Source organism: Anolis sagrei, chromosome 3, assembly GCF_037176765.1.
Source record: "Anolis sagrei isolate rAnoSag1 chromosome 3, rAnoSag1.mat, whole genome shotgun sequence".
Classification (NCBI taxonomy): Eukaryota; Metazoa; Chordata; class Lepidosauria; order Squamata; family Dactyloidae; genus Anolis; species Anolis sagrei.
This window is the reverse complement of record NC_090023.1, coordinates 155,668,143-155,680,265: the sequence shown is the minus strand read 5'-3', so window position 1 is coordinate 155,680,265 and position 12,123 is coordinate 155,668,143.

Here is a 12,123-nt window from a genome sequence, read left to right as displayed (position 1 = left end):
CCTTCTATGGAGGTTTTTAAACAGAGGTTGGATGGCAATCTGTTGGGAGTGCTTTGATTGTGCACTCCTGCATGGCAGGGGGTTGGACTTGACGGCCCTTTGGACTCTTGCAACTGTATGATTCTAGGACTATGTGATTATTATTTTCCATTTAATGTCAACACCCACATCCTCTTTCCTCATGAAACATTTAGTTCCTCTGCATATTTCCATCTCTTATCTATGCCTATTTTCATCTCTGATAATAATGTAGATTGAGATATTGACTGAGCCAGAGTTCTTTATTATTTGTAGAAGCAAATAATAATAACAATCTACCATCCTTGTTAATGAGTTAGGATGTAATTTACAGAGCAATTCAACCACAAACAAAGCTTATGCTCTGCTGTCCTGCATCAGATGATCTATAGCATCACTTTCATCAGGTTTTTCTTTTACACTCTCATTCTCTTCCCTTCCAATGTAAAAAGGGGGTGACTGTATGACCAAAACAAGATAAAGTCAGGCTGCAGGAAAAATATCTTCAATCAAGGAACATATGGAAGACCCCTTACAGAGAGGGGGAATAATCCCATACCAAATTCAGGGCCAATGCCAACCACCCCCAAGTCGTGACGAAGATACAAAGCAGAAAAATCAACAACATAACAGCAACACAAAAAAACTGAGGGTGGGAGGATGGGGAGATTTCAAAGGTAACTGTGCTGGAGGAGCAGGTAGCTGTCAGACAGACCAAAAGGAAGGAATCTTCCTTCCAGTCCATCCACCTGATGGTTGACCAGAAAAGGGAGCTTGATGAGAGATTCCAGAGAAGAGGGAGCCCTGCTAAAATGATGGACAGAGGGAGTGACCATCGCCACAACTTCCCTGCCTGGTAAATCAGGAAGGGTATGAATTTTTTTACTAATAACACTGGCCCCAATTCCTCTATCATTGTATAACAAGAGTGTCCAGATGTGCATAATTCTCTACCAGTGCATATCTGTGCTCCCTAGCTGATAATCCAGTACACAATAGGATCCAGGCACTTTTGGACTAGTGCACTGTGATCGTGATGTGCGTAATTACTTTTGTGCATCAAATCTAATGTGCGGTGGTCATCTTTCCAGCTACCCTATATGGCAGCACCTTGCTGAACATGAACTTTATAGAACTGTTCGATTTCCAATAGATATAAATTGATTTACAAAGATCCAAATCCCTAAGAGGATTCTGTCCACCAACAATCTGATGGTAAGGGATAACATCTACGTGACGGTCATACTCTTCCCCACCCAGAGGCAGCCCTAGGTAGTTTTCAACGGTAAGCAAACGGTGGCGCCCCCCCCCCCCCCAAAACCAATCACTGATATATATTTTCTGTTCATCGTGGGAGTTCTGTGTGTCATATTTGGTTCCGTTCCATTATTGGTGGAGTTCAGAATGCTCTTTGATTGTAGGCGAACTATACATCCCAGTAACTACAACTCGCATATGTCAAGGTCTATTTTCCCCCAAGAGCGTCTCAAGAGCGCCCCTGGGCAAAATCAACTATACTGCAAATGCTTACTTTGCATAATGGGTTGAGCCCACCCCACCTCACCCCAAAGATTCAAGTACCAGTCTACTCAGTTTCAATACATAAATACTATGCATTGTTTGGTATTCTGGTCTATCATCTCACAATCTGGTTCTCTTCATATTCATTGGATTATAGCATCCAACATCCTCAGCCACTTGTTGTTTGTGTTAAGAATTACAGGGCTATAGTCCGACATGCTTTTAGGAGAGCCTATTGAATTTTAAAGTGCTATATTAAAACCACACAGCATTATCACTTTATATGAATAAGAAACAGCCTACCTAACTATTGTCGAAGGCTTTCATGGCTGGTATCACCCAGTGTTGTAGAGTTTTTTGGCTGTGTGGCCATGTTCTAGAAGCATTCTCTCCTGACGTTTTACCTGCATCTGTGGTAGGCATCCTCAGAGGTTGTGAGGTCCTCAGAAAATGTGAGGTCCTCAGAGGTGACCTCACAACATCTGAGGATGCCTGCCACAAATGTAGGCAAAATGTCAGGAGAGAATGCTTCTAGAACATGGCCATACAGCCCGAAAAACCTACAACAACCCAGCCTACCTAACCTTTTGTGCTTTTATCTCTAAGACCTATTGTCACATGCCCTCCATTAATCACCATTCTACTGCAACTACAGTTGTTGTGACCTTCTGCACCAATTATTGTCCCCATCTTTCATGTGTATACAAATCCATGTCACCTCTCTCAGCTAGATACAGAAATCATATTTTGTATTTCCTCTGAAATAATCTTTCCATTAGACACTTTCCATGTACCAAAGACAGTGGCTTGTGCTCAGCATTGCTAGAAAAGGATGTCCCCCTGATTGTATTTTTCTTTAGTAACTTTTCATTATCTGATCCCATTTTCTATGCAACCATTTAAAGAGAGATACTTTGAACTTTATGTGACACAGCGAAAGCCATTCGCTAGGGAAAATCTTTTGAATTTATGTCCAACAAATGGAGGGCTAACCTATGGCCTCTGAGCAACAGCCTACCATTGATAGACACATTATTTTTAATTAAAGCACAGGGGTAAGTTTGCAACAGTGCACTGACATTTGTTTTAAGCTTTTGTAAATTCCTGCCATGTCGTTTTCTGATATTTCTTTGCTTTTTTATCATTTTGAAAGGGATTTTTAAAAAATATTCATTTTTCCCTGGGAGAAAAATAAAATGTTTGTTAGTGCTAGATTTTTTATTATTAAATAAGTTTAAGTTTTACCCTTTAAATTAGAATCATAGAATTGAAGGAGACCACAGGCACCATTCAGACCAATCCCATACTATGCAAGAATATGCATGCCTCCCTACCTCCTCTTGCTTTTTCCTTATACTGCCTCCTGTGCTATCATGTCCAATAATGAGCTGAAGAAAATGGGCCCAATAATGAGGTTGGTGGGAGGATGGCAGACCCAGGCGCATGTGCAGAGAGGTGGAGGGGGAGGAATGCCTCAGAAACGTTGAAGAATCCAGGGAATCCATTCTGTCTCACCTGGGCTCAGAGGAGGGAGACAAGCAACCTCGAGGCTGCTGCACAGAGTGATCCTCTGCTTCCCTTCACCTTCTTGCCTTTGCCATATCTCATGTCATGTTCTCAACAGGAGGACACTACCTAGGAAGAAGAGTCACAACAGGGAGAAGAAGTAGGTAAGGAGGAAGGAAGAAGAAGGGTTATGTAGGCTGCATTCTCCTTGAAGCATTGCCTTCCAAATTCTCCAAAGTGATGATGTTTTGGGGATTTGCAGGTCCAAACTCATGTTGGCGGTGAGCAAAGGGGTGCTATGCAGGTGAGTGAAGACAGTAAGTAGGGTCCCTTCATGAGTCCTGAGAATAGCTTGAGGCACCAGGAAGAGCAGAGGTTGGGTGGCTGGAGTCACCATCATTGAGTCCCTCCAGCTGGATGGCTGGCTGGCCTGGTGGGATTTGTTGTGTGAGTCTAACATGGTATTGAGTCTAATGCACACCCTGATTCTGGAGAAATAATTTAGCCAAAAAGGTGCACATTAGACTTGAATAAATATAGTGGTGCAAACTCTGGTAAATATATGTAAATATGTGTATAGGTGTGTGTGTACACACACATACATCAATATATATTTCAAAGTATGTATCCATGTAGGTATGTTTGTCTGTCTATGGCCTCTGTTTGTACCACAAAGGCTGTTGCTTGTGAAGTCACCTTGTGATGTCACTGAATTAGTGAGATGGTTTGGTTATTGTTAGGTGAAGTGGTCCTCTGCGATGTCACTGGGGGGAGAAAGGTGACATGGGAAAGAGCCAAAGAGAGCAACATTGCCATGGAGATATTTATTGTGAGGTCGGCCCTCAGAGCTGGAGAAGGGAGAAAGGAGAAGGAAAGAAAGAAAGAAAGAAAGAAAGAAAGAAAGAAAGAAAGAAAGAAAGAAAGAAAGTGAGAGCTGCTGAACAGCTCTCACTGTCAGGAAGTTCTTCCTAATGTTCAGATGGAATCTCCTTTCTTGTAGTTTGAAGCCATTGTTCCGTGTCTTAGTCTCCAGGGAAACAGAAAACAAGCTTTCTCCCTCCGAAGTTGTGTTCCATACCCAGGATGCCCCCTCTCCCCAGCCCCTGATCTACCCCTCAAACTTACTTTAAAATGGTCCGTGGCACCATGAATCCTCTCCTTGCATCCTCCTGGTGCAAGAAAATGATGTGTGAGGAGATGGGGGATGAGGAGTTGGGGGGCGAGGAGAGTTTCCTTCTCACTCACTCCATGTCCCCAGACATCATTTTCGCATGCCAGAAGGACACGAGAGGAGGATTCGTTGCTGCCAGGGAACTTTTTCGTAAGTTTTAGGGGGATAAATCAGGGATAAACCCATGATTGTGGGAGGAGGTGGAGACTACAACCCTCACCAAAGTTAGCTACTTTCACCAGTTTCAACATGGGTTGTATTTATGTATGGAAGGGCCCTTTGTGAATTCTGATCATTTTGTGTGTGTGTGTGTGTTTACTCATTTTCTATGCATTGTACTTAAACACACACCACCACCACCCCCCACCACCCATATTTTACATGTATTTCTTATAGAATAATGCATTGTGCACATTTCTGATATCTGTGCAGCATTTTTTTTAAATAATGTATGCATGACTTTGTGTGAATTTCTTGCACCAAAATTGCAAGCTTCAGAAGCATCAGGATTCTGAGACAGGAAGAAGCCCATCCTGTTGCTAGCTATGCATGGTGCAAAAGGAGTAAATTATTTTGCAAATAAACACAAAGTGATCATTATCTGTTCTTTCCCTACATCACATGCAAAGTTAGCAACAGCTGATCTGGCTGCCAAGAGGGAAAACTTGCCAGGAAAAATAGGCTTTGGCCTTCCAGAAAATCTGCATCAGCCACAGGTCATGATGTAAATTCTCAAGCTGCAGGGCTAATCAACATGAGCAAGCAAATATTTGGAGATGAGATTTCCAGGGAGTGCAAGCCTAGAAAGAAGTTAGCTGTGGGGAAAAATCAATTATACATCATTATCACCAAGTAGTTTGTAGTACATCCCAGATATAAAGCTCAGTTCAGAAACAGCATCTCAGTTCACTATCATGAATTGCAGGCTATGAATCTTAAATTTATAACTAAATAATGTGATGTGTTTACAACTCTGTGAGCTATCAGTGCTAACACACAAATACACATCTATATAAATAAAAATGTAATGTTCATTTGTGGGATCAACAGAACTCAAAAAACACTGGAAGAATTGACACCAAATTTGGACACAAGACACCTAACAATCCAATGTATGTTCTTCACTCAAAAAATGGATTTTGTCATTTGGGAGTTGTAGTTGCTGGGATTTATAATTCACCTACAATCAAAGAGCACTCTAAACCCCACCAATGTTGGAATTGAACCAAACTTGGCACACAGTTCTCCCATGACCAACAGAAAATACTGGAAGGGTTTGGTGGGCAGTGTCCTTTGGTTTTGGAGTTGTAGTTCACCTACATCCAGAGATCACTGTGGGCTCAAACAATGATGGATCTGGATCAAACTCTACACAAATACTCAATATGCCCAAATGTGAACACTGGTGGAGTTTGGGGGAAATAGAATCTTGACATTTGGGAGTTGTAGTTGCTGGGATTTATAGTTCACCTACAATCACAGAGCATTCTGAACCCCACCAAACCTCCCACAAAGAACCCCCATGTGGGCCACAGCAACACGTGGCAGGAGACGGCTAGTAGTAATATAAAAATGTGGGGAAAGAAATTGCTGCCAGGATTTCAGAAGCCACTTTCACCCTAACACACAACTGTTGTGAGTCAGAATATACTTACTTACTTACTTAGGTGATCCCTCATTGTCCGAGTATGATGGCCTTCCAAGTGTAATGTCTTGGAGGTGGATACGTAAGTGACTGTGGAGACCTATTCTTGACCTGCATGTTCTTCCACACTGAGGACATCAGTTTCCAGGTGGAAAGCAGTTCCGGTCAGGGTTGGCTTGACGTGCCTTCCCCTTGGCACATTTTCCCCTTTTGTCCTCTATTTGTGCCTCTTTGAATTCAGCAGCACTACTGGTCACAGTTGACCTCCAACTAGAGTGCTGGAGGTGAAAATAAGTAAAGATTCTCACAGGTCTGGAACCATAAAGGTATATGATGATTTCTCCACAATGCATCTGTTCAAGCCAATGTACTTTCAGCTCAAAGTCAAGGAACCTTGTTAGATTATTTAAATGATTTTCACAGATTTTAGATCATATTGCTTTCATTTTTAAAATGGCTTATTTAATTTTTACACAGGTATAGGACAAGATATAAATAGGAGGAGGACGAGGAGGAAGAGAGGAAATTAGAATTGAGTAGGAACCACAAAGAAATGTTTCAGGCATCACCTGAATGGGAAACTTACATGGCTTTCCAGTAGTTAAATCCTTTTGCAATAATTGTTCTTCCTGCAGAAGAACAAGATGATATTATGGGGGGTTTTTTTGTTTCCTAGGAGGCCAATGGAAAATAGGTTTTTGGCCTAAAAGGTTGTACATCATTAACTGATGCCTAGCCAATAGTCACAATTTCTATTGAATTTGTTAGCGTAATGGAATTTTCCTAGCACAGGGCTTTGCAGCATGACTTGACAATCTTAATAAACTACTGTATATTAGAGTGTACAAGCTCAGGGCTCCCATTCTTTTCAGATTTCAATCTGTTAGGGAGGGAGACAGAAATACATTTCTTTCCCTAAATAAAATTGGATTTTTGATACACCAGGCCGGTATCTAATTTGTCCTTACTCTTTGTCCTGATTCTTGACCAAAGTTATTGCTAAATAGCTCACTTTTATAAAGATTGTTAAAAAGCTGGTAAGTTGATTCAGCTGAATGGTTAGATGGAATATCATGGCTAAATATGTATTTACATGGAAGAAGTAAAGTTTATTTCAGCATTGCCTCTGAAAAATCCTGCAAATCTCTTGTCAGCATGCTGGAAGAAGCAAAGACCACCATCAATGCAGCAATGCTCCTATGCCATCAACTCCACTAGACTGGCCATATTGTCCAAATGCCAGATCACCATCTCCCAAACAGTCCAGATTACTCACCGGAGCGTCATACAGGGAGCATACCACCCCTCTGTTATGTCAGCTCCACTGGCTGCCGATCCAGTTCCGAGCACAATTCAAAGTGCTGGTTTTGACCTACAAAACCCTGTACAGCTCCGGCCCGGCGTACCTGTCTGAACGCATCTCCTTCTATGTCCCACCTCGGAGTTTAAGATCTTCTGGGGAGGCCCTGCTCTCGGCCCCACCTCTATCACAAGTGAGGTTGGTGGGGATGAGGAGCAGGGCCTTCTCGGTGGTGGTCCCTCACCTGTGGAATTCACTCCTCGGGGAAATTAGGTCATCGACATCCCTCCTCTCTTTTAGAAGGAAATTAAAAACATGGATTTGGGACCAGGCTTTTGGGTAATCTGGCAGATAGACAAAGGACAAGCGACGACTAGAATTGATGGATTTGACAATGTGGAATTGAATTTACGGACTCTGAGCTGGCAAACGTTGAGCGCTAGATTGGTTTTATGGATTATGATGTATAATGGATTGTTTTAATTGTTTTAATTACTGTTTATACATGTTTTATTTTTATCTTATTGTTGTGCTGGCATCGAATTGTGCCTGTTGTAAGCCACCCTGAGTCCCCCCTCGGCGGTTGAGAAGGGCGGGGTAGAAGTGCGAGAAATAAATAAAATAAATAAAAAGGGAAAAATGTGTCAAGAGGAAGGCACATCAAGCCACCCCTGATCAGGACCACCTTCCACCTGGAAACGGATGCCCTCACTGTGGAAAAAAACATGTGGGTCAAGAATAGGACTCCGCAGTCACCTACATATCCACCACCAAGACATTGCACTCGGAAGGCCATCATACTTGGACAATGAGGGAACGCCTAAGTAAGTAAGTAAGTTGGTGGAATATCATGGCTAAATATGTATTTACATGGAAGAGGTAAAGTTTATTTCACTATTTGCTCCCAAAGTTGTCCCAAAATCATAAAGCATGCTGTAAATAAACCTAGAAGAAAATGTGTGGTTTGAGGTATTCTGGTGAGCAAGCATTATCTGTCAGTATAATTCAAGCAAAAGAGGTGCCTTGTGTTTCTAAGTGGCATAGCCCCATTTTATATTTACATGGAAACAAATGGTCCAGATCTATAAGAATAACAAATTCTTCTTCAAGTCTAGGCTCTATTTTCTTGTGTAGTGGGGACTTCTCCAAAAACTTATAGATAATACCTATAGACAAAAATTGTGTGTACACTTACCTCATTAATCAGGAGCCCCCAGTGGCACAGTGAGTTAAACCCCTGTGCCGGCAGGACTGAAGACCAACAGGTCGCAGGTTCAAGTCCGGAGAGAGTCAGATGAGCTCCCTCTATCAGCTCCAGCTTCTCATACAGGGACATCAGAGAAGCCTCCCTCAAGGATGATAAAAACATCAAATCATCCGGGCGTCCCCTGGCCAACGTCCTTGCAGACGGCCAATTCTCTCACACCAGAAGCGACTTGCAGTTTCTCAAGTCACTCCTGACATGACAAAAAAAACCTCATTAATCTAGAATAAACTGCTTCAGAGCTGTCCCTATGCAACCCAGGAATATCCATGGAGTCTTTTGGCCATCCACATGACCAGAAGGGCTTAAGGTACACTGGGGCCACAGTTGCAGCAACAAATAGTTCCCTGACATTTTCCCACAAAAAAACAACATTTTCTATACATAAAACAACATTTTCTGTGTAATATGCAAATATACTACATAATATGTGTAATATGCAAATATACTACAACATTATCTGCACATAATAATGCATTTACTGCATTATTGTAGTATTGTAGTATTACTGTATGCAGTAAATGCATTATTATGTGCAGATAATGTTGTAGTCGTACACACATATTCTGTGGAAAACATCAATGTGTATGAAGTTGTTTGCACAGAAAAATAGAATTTAGCATTTGTGCTATTCTTGCACAAAGAAGCCACATGCAAATATTGTACAAAGGAAGTTCTGAAATGTGAAAAATCTCATTAATCCAAAATTCTCCTCTTTGACTATTTTAAATATATATTTAATTTTCTTTCCATCCCTTTATAGACAGGCATGGGTTTATACCCATACGCAGACATAAAATCTCTGATAAACTCTGATAAAATGTTGCAGTGATTTTAGCCTTTATATTTCTCCAATACTGTCCACATTTAATGACCTGTTTCTTTCCTAAGATTCAATAAAAAACACTTCGGCACTTACAGAAAAGACACTATTGACTTGTATTTGTTTCCCACTCTCTAGAGTATTGGCAATGCCGGTGCATCTTTTCTATGTAAAGCTGCCTTTCATCTCAACATTTCCATGCCATAAGCCCTATTTTGTTTCTTTTGAAATGTAACTTCAAGTTAAGTTCAAATCCATTACATGGCTGCTGTCTCTGGTTATATATTGTTGAGGTTTTCCTGGCTACTATTCTATGACTTGGCTGATTGTTTTCATTATTTCTATGGGACTCTGAAAAAAAAAAAAGCAATTCTTTTATTTGAGAATCCTGACATTTATTAGCATAATAAAACTCTCAAGATGAAATTGCAGTTTTCTAGCCAGTAATTTCATTTGTTGGAGAATTTACAAGGAGTTTATTTTAAAGCCAGGTAAAACCTAAAATATGAGGTAGTCATGAAATGCCGACTGGAAAAAATGAAAATGGATTACAGGATGAAAAATTGTGCTGTTGTCCCATATTCGTTCATTAGGGAGTTGAAGAGGATATGAAATAAAGGCCAAAAAGTTGCAAGACCAAACTTTCAACTGTTCTATATCCACCAACATACACCTGCTTGCATGTCACCTAATATATTGCTAGAAAGGGTTATTACTATCTTCAGACAGTGCCGAACTCTGTCATCTGTTCGAGGACAACAATTTGATCACCAACAGACATGTTTTGGTAACCTCCTGGCTAAACTAACATCAGACATTTTGCACAAAGTATTTGAGTGATCCAAAAGGTAGAAATGCATTCTTAACAAAGATGAGAAAACTCACATTCTGGAGGATTGCGACTTCCTTTCAGTTAGGTTCTGGGTCTAATACAAATGGCAGTGTTGACCTTTAAAATCTGAAATGGTCTATCTTGAGGAATGTTCTCTTTCACCTTTACTTCATCTCAGGGACTAGGAGCCCCCAGTGGCACAGTGGGTTAAACCCCTGTGCTGGCAGGACTGAAGACCGACAGGTCGCAGGTTTGAATCCGGGGAGAGGCGGATGAGCTCCCTCTATCAGCTCCAGTTCCTCATGCAGGGACATGAGAGAAGCCTCCCACAAGGATGATAAAACATCAAATCATCCGGGTGTCCCCTGGGCAACGCCCTTGCAGACGGCCAATTCTCTCACACCAGAAGCGACTTGCAGTTTCTCAGGTCGCTCCTGACATGACAAAAAAAAATCTCAGGGACTCAATTCAATACATGAGCTACTGTTTTCCATGTCCTCAACTTTGAAAGTAAAGCTGTTGAACTCAGGGGGGCTATTTATTCAAATATCACTCCAACTGATTAGAATTTTCTATCAATCAGACAGTTAAAATAATTGTATTATTATTATGGAGGCTTCCTAGGGCAGCAGAACTACCTTTGTCCACTCTGATTCTGCTTTTTTTCATTTTATTGCTATATTTTACTAACATATTGCAATTTTGTGTTCTGATTCTTTCTAGCTTGCAATTGCATTTTAAGTGCAACACATCTTATAGATGGTAAGAATTAGGATCTAAAATAAACATTTCATCAGGGACGTTAGAGAAAATTCTTCTTAAGGTGGTATCATGATTGTTTTTTATTTTTTGAACGAGAAATAGAGAGATTTGACTCATTTGGTTGTAGTTATTTTCTGCTTTTAAAACCAGGTTTCCTTTCTCTCACACTGACAGGCAATTCCCCATAATAGAAAAGTGGGTTCTAGTTGAGGAAGCATAATGTATCCAATTGTTAGGATTTATTTTGATTCAATCCCATCATCAACTGTACCTTTTCAGATGAAAGAGTTATCTGATCACTGTCATTAATGCTTTGATAACAACTTAAACATATTACTCTAAGGTGCTCCTTGTTTTCTACACCAACAATTTACAATTTTTTCCCGATATGGAATATGCTCACAACTAAAGCTTGCATATCACAGTGTTGAGGAAGTACAATTCCTTGCTTTTGCTGTGACAAAAAGGGAAGAAAAGAGGGGCACTGCATTTTCTTTTCTCCTGCATGTTGTGCCATCCCATATTGTCCTAGCTTTCCAAGATTCCATCATTATATTTCTGTGATTGTTGTCTGTTTCCCAGTGTGGCGTTATGTTATGAGAACTATTTTGTCTACCAATTAGATTTTTGACTAAATTCACAGTTGACATCTAGGTTAGGATTTATGCTTCTAAATAGTCTGGAATATCTTGTCTCACCAGATTCTGAGATCTTCTGATGAGACCTTGCTGGAGGTACACATAGTTTCATGAGTTGTCCTAATGCCTCCTAGGAAAAGGTCCTCTCTACCATAACAGCTTCCTTGTAGAATCCTTTCCAAGTCTGCAGGGCAAGTTCCTTTGATGAATATTCAGCTTTGGTGGTTTTCATACCAATCAAAGAGTTGTATCAAAAATTAGTAAAGTAATATGTATAGGAGACCAGGTATAGAAATGACATTTCCATGTGTCACTCTTTGCAACAAATGATTTCTTGATAAATGGAGATCATAGAATCATAGAATCATAGACTCAAGGAGTTGGAAGAGACCTCATGGGCCATCCAGTCCAACCCCCTGCCAAGAAGCAGGAATATTGCATTCAAATCACCTCTGACAGATGGCCATCCAGCCTCTGTTTAAAGCTTCCAAAGAAGGAGCCTCCACCACACTCCGGGGCAGAGAGTTCCACTGCTGAACAACTCTCACAGTCAGGAAGTTCTTCCTCGTGTTCAGATGGAATCTCCTTTATTGTAGTTTGAAGCCATTGTTTCACGTCCTAGTCTCCAAGGAAGCAGAAAACA